The sequence below is a fragment of the Polypterus senegalus genome, chromosome 3 (assembly GCF_016835505.1).
Source record: "Polypterus senegalus isolate Bchr_013 chromosome 3, ASM1683550v1, whole genome shotgun sequence".
Taxonomy (NCBI): Eukaryota; Metazoa; Chordata; class Cladistia; order Polypteriformes; family Polypteridae; genus Polypterus; species Polypterus senegalus.
Window position 1 is genome coordinate 84,063,492 of NC_053156.1, and position 6,215 is coordinate 84,069,706.

Consider the following 6,215-nt stretch of genomic DNA (forward strand, 5'->3'; position numbering starts at 1 on the left):
GTTTTGGATTTATTATTCTAAGGCTCTTCCACTTTCTTTCTCAGTGACTATAATGGCACTTGGTCTGTCATGGGGTGAAAGTATCATCACAACAGATCTGAATTAAACTGTCATCATTTGTCAATGCATTTATCATTTTCATGAGGAAACCCTATAAATACTGTATATTGCATGATGCTTATTGAGCAGTATATTTTGGTTTATGTTGAATTTCTTTTTTTCATACTATTTTTGTTATTATTGTATGCAGCACTTCATAAGTATTAGTGTGCTTAATAAGAATAAAACAAATTAAAAACTGAATTCTTTCTCAGCACACTGTCACACAATTTCAACGTCATATATTTAAAAGAAGGGATAGATCTAGTAAAACAATCTGTTGGAAGTGTTACTAAATAAAAGGTCGGGTAAAAAGAGACTTAAATTGTCAATTTTGCAAATTTCATTAAATGTTAAGAAAAATGCTTACTTGCATCATTATGTGTATAAAAAAATTCCAGGCTTGCCATTATTAATATTAATATTTACTACAGTACACTTGACTTTGGTCTATTGGAATTATAAGGCTCTTAAACAATCAAACAACTCATATGACACGACAAATGTAAAGAAAATTGCAATATTCCAAGGTGTTCTTTTAATTTCATTACGAGCACAAAGACTTTCTAAAAGGTTTTAGAAGCATTCACTGACATGTATGGCATGAGGAAAGTTAAGGCGATACAATCTGCATTAGTCACATGTCACTTTGTACTTTAAAAATAACCTTCTTTCTTTAATGGACACTGATGCCTGATTGTAATTCTATACAATGTTTCTCTGTTTAATAAATGTTTATAGGATGTCTGTCGCCTAACAAAAACGAGAATGTGAATTTCTAAAGAAAATGACTGCTCATAGCATATTTGTTTGACATAATTGACATACTTAGCATTTTCAAAAACTTAACAGGCAATATGATTTGCTGGGTATGGTGCTGAATCTAAACCACTAAGACCCTGACTCACTCCCTCCCCTATACACTGGGTGGCCCAGAGGTGGTTATTTAATGTAGGTCTCTAAAAACATGTTTGAAAGACTTTCAGTGTAACAAAGTGCTATATACATTCATTTGTTCTGCATTAAGTTTTAAATGTTTGACATATTTGTTAATTGCTATATGTTATTAATTTTTATTTTGAATGTTTTTTCATTAATCTTGTGACATCACATTGCCATTTTGTGCCATTTTTTTTACTTCTACTAACTTTTTCCACAAATCAAATTAGTGATGCGACCATGCAATAGGATGTGCACGTGCATGGAGCATTAGTATGGTGTAACAAAGGCATTATATAGGTGCCTGACCGGACACAGACTCACACCGGAGGCATGTATAAAAAACAAGAAACTTTTATTTTTCTTCACCTGTGGGGCATGTCTTCCCCAGGTCCCACAGGCACAACACAGCCCCAAAGCAGACAAAAACACCAACACCTACAGTCCTCTTTTGCATCGCCACTCCTCTGTCCATCTTCGTCCTCCTCCTTCCGACTCTAGCCATTGAGTGGTGGCTGCTGGCCCCTTTTATAGTCCACCTGGAAATGCTCCAGGTGGTTGACTTCCGAGTTCTGGCTGTACTTCCAGGTATGGCAAATAAACTGCCCATAAGGGTTCAGGAGTCCCAGCTGCAGCACCCCCTGGCGGCTCCTGCGGGACCCAACAGGGCTGCACCTAACTCCAATTTCCATGGAGCCCTGCGGGAAACCGAGGCACCGCTCCAACCCAGGGGGGCTGCCATCTAGTGTCAGGGGGAGGTATTGCACAGTCCATGGCTGCTCCCCCTGAACATATAGTGAAGGGGCATCCCGGCTGGGACCATGTCACGATGGCATATAAGATGGTGGGACATCTAACTATTCAAACAAACTTTGATTACAATATAGATGCCTTTTTCTGAGAAACTAGTTCTAATACAATGAACAAACAAAAAATAAATGGGTGAAAGCATTGTTGTTTTTGACTTGTGTGTTTTTATAATGCAAGGACAGTGGGAGGCTGCTACCCGGAGACATATATTCCCCTTGTACACAGTATGGCAGCATCCCTCTGCTGGAAGTCCTACTTGTAACCCTGAGGGAATTTTGGGTCCTGTAGTTCTAAGAGGCAGCTCTGCTGGGGTACTTGGGTGCTGCCAGGGGGACCTGGAGCTGCAGTAGAACAATGTCCCTACTTTGGGGGACTTACATCTGGCCTGGAAGTGTTTCCAAAATGCAATGCTTTGAACCCCTGTTACTCTGGTGTTTGCATAAACCTCATCAGCACTAGAGATTCAGAAGCAGGAGGAGGTGGATGATACTCGTGGAGGAGTGGTGGAAGGAGAGAGAACATGATCAATTGTGTGTTATTATTGTGCTGGAGTCATTCAGCGCTCTAAGAAAATTATTATATATTAAACAACTTTTTATTTTGTTCAGGACTCTGGGACACCCTCAGGTGGCCACACTTCCTTTTCATCTCCTTACAAGGTCACTTTTCATATTCAGTCTATTCTTCTACCCCATCACTGCCCTTATTGAAATCTACTTTAGTCTCAATCTGATTAAGACTGAATTGTTAAAATAAGATTTATTTTACAGTGCATACTGCATTACATTTTACCACAATGGATTAAATTTCTTTCTGTAGTCAGAACTGCAAATAAGAATGTATTATATTTAGTAGTTCCATAACAGTGTAATTTGGAACCATTTAAAAAGTTACTCTTTATTCTATCAGGAAGGAATAAGGAAGCAACTCAGCATGCCAGCTGGGATGCAGAATCATGTGGTCCATTTGAAACAAACCACACACTCTATCGAGACTTTTTAAATCCTGAGACTGAGTGCAGAAATAGACAGTCTAATTAAGTAAACAGTAATTATCATCCGAGATGCTTCAAATTAAAAACAAGAGGGCCCTAGAGCCAGGACTGCTAACTCTGACTAGTCTTGTCATTGAAATTACTCTGCATTTCCAATAATGATAAAGAATAATAATTCACAATCTTTGCACTAATATGACAGAGTTTAAAGAGGTGTTAGTTATCCTTAAACATGCATAGATGATAAAGTTGAAATTAAAATTCCATTTAAATACCTTGAACTGTGTATTAATCATTTGAATACTGTAAATTAAAATACTAGAAGTTTGAAGGACCATCATCATATCAAAGTATGCCAATTTCAGTTTTGTTGCAACAATAAAAGAAAATAGCATTTCCAGATATAAACTGGCCTTATTCATTATACAAACCTTTGCATGAAAAGAACATCAAATAGTAGATAAATTTACATCAATAATATATGAAGGACTGAGGGAAGTCCATAAGATATACAGAATTAGATGTAAGTTTATGACAGTGCTAAGACTGCTCAAAGTCTTTCAAATAAATGCTACATGACATTTGAGAGTTCACTGTAAAGTTAGCGAAACACATGATCTCAACCACAAAGATTCCAGGCCAAGCAAATTAGCAAGCTGCATAACTGAGAAGGTCACTTTTTAAAATTCCTTAAATGTTAAATTATATTCTAACAAGGGAAAATCACAATTAAAAAATACATGAATAACATCCCAAAAAAATCACATACTGTAAAAACACATTGACTACTAAACACCCCACTCCTACACTGCAATATAAGACAAAACCTCATTGTAAAGCAGCTTCTCAAGTATATAAAACATGAGAAGATCACAAAACAAAGTCAAAAGCTGAGGCCTTGTGGCTATTTTAAGACAGTTACTTTAATACATTTTTGAATGATGAAAAATGTGAAAATTTATTACATCTGGATTACTCCTAGGAATTGCACTAAAAGTCTGCCTAGGATAAGAATTTGTCCTATCTCAGAGTAGGACATGAGAAGTAGTTAGGAAGCATCCTATTCCTAGTCCTAACAAGAAGTATGAGACCATTTCTGAGAATAAATGATATCAAAGATACTATAGCACTCCTTGCCCTAAATTGCCTCTCATGATGATGTTATGTAGTTTTCTGATACTAAGACTTCGCAATAAAAATAATAATAGTAATAATATTCAAAGTAATAAGAGAATAAGAAGACAAGTAACATAATAAGGTATGATATTGCGCTAAGCTGAACGTAATTGCTGCCACTTGATCACAACAACATCTTTTTATAAAATACACTACTGTGGCTATCCGTTTGTCTGTCCAGGATTTTAAATCACCTATAGCTTGCAAACCATTTGACCTATTGACCTGAAATTTGGTACAAATATACTACGCGACCTCTACTGTCCATTTTCAAGGTGATAATTTTTATTCCTCTTTTTATTTTTATTTTATTTTATTGTAGGATCAACTCTTGGCAGCGGCCATGCAGCACATGCATACGTGCACTGTTCTCATCCCTACCACCTTCGCCATCACTTCCTCTACCTTTTCATATTTTAAACCATTCTTGAGGCAGATTGAACACTTAAGTGCCAGCTTAAGTAAAAAATGAAGGAAAATGTACTAAGTAATTGCACCACAACACTGACTTTATCAGTTTTAACACGAAGAGATACCGCTAGAAAAAATGGGCTGCTAGAGTGGAGAAAACAAGAGCTGCTCACAAAGCATTAAGTGCATCAATCTCTGAGCAAATGAATGCTAAACGTACAGAAAAAGAGTATGAAAACTATTAGTCAAGTGTATTCACTGCGCGTTATCGCGCAGTCCGCCATTACTGGTTAAGTATAATACTGCAATGAGCACCAAGATGGAAATAATGAGAAAAAGACCAAGCACGATAATATGCACATTTACTTAACAATAATTTCATAAAAATCACCATCTTGTTGTTATGGTCATGAGAAACAACTCATAAAGTAACAGTTATTGAAACTAGCCATGGCTTTAAGTTGTGTTCACTCTTCCATTGTTTCCGGTCATCTTCCTGAGTCGCATGTCATGTCCCAATTCATGATCACCTTGTATCATCTGTGAGGCTCTATTTATCTAGCACACCAGGAATCTCCACCTGACTTCTTAAACCTACCCGATCTTGTAAAGAGTAATGCGAATGTTCCAGGAGTTTGTGGAATGCAAAAGCTCAGAGTATGATATTACATATTCACTCACCAATCCAGCCCTGCTTATCCTCCAGTTATTTGCTTGCTCTAGCTGCTGCAATACAGTTTGCCTCCATGACCACCTGTGTGTTGATACTGCGATATTCCTTCACTCACAAATGTATACACTTGAGGCACTGATCTTTATTTAAAAGCCGAGTAAATGCTACCAACACTTTCCTTTCAGCTAACAGCACATAGTTTCTCTGTATAGTTAGATTGCTCATGTAATGTTCAACATTTTTTACGAATAATATTCCACCTCTGTCAAATCAATATCTTTTTATGAGTTAATTGGTGTCCAGTGTTTTCAAAACATTCAACCTTTCAGCCAATTCCTGTCTGAATGCCTTCTAACAGCTCCAGGTGAGTTAGGGCAGCTCACAAGCTCTCAAAATCCTGGTTGAAGTTAAGTTTAGTTTCTTAAATTAGTAAAATTGTTAAAATTCTTTTACTCCTACTACTAAAAGTAGGAACACATTTGTGTAGCTCTGAAATTTTTTAGTCAGTTAAGACCATTTTCCTATTCTGGTGCACTTGATAAATACTTGCACAGATTTATTTACAAACCAAAGGAACTGATCATATGTGTATTTGGTCTAAACTCAGTTCATAAATATTCAGGACAGGGGTAATTCTCTGAAGGTATGGGCCTATCTAAAACAGCCTGTTTTGGAATAGACATAAAACACAACAGCTTCTTTAATGGTTGGTTTGAAGACAAAGCAGTAAAGACCTGAATATGCAATTGGAAATGTCTAAGATAGAAAGGTTGGAATAGAAGGAACTGAATCTTAAAGGTACACCATATAAAAAAGGTTTGTTACTATCCACAACCAGACAGTGTATACGTAGATCTAATAAAAAAGACAAGGAGGATCCTGGGTTCCATAGCATACTGTGTAAGGAAATGAAGAGAGGTTACACTGGTCTCCCTATTATGAAAAAAGACATACTATATCAGTGCTAGACTAGTGCTAGAAATACTAAACAGATTTTTCGACTACAGGGAAAGAACTAAGAGAAAAGACTGAAGGAGTAAAATCTTTTCATTATGAAAAATGAAAAATTAAGAGATGGTTTGATAAAAGTGTTGACAATTTTTAAGGGAATTA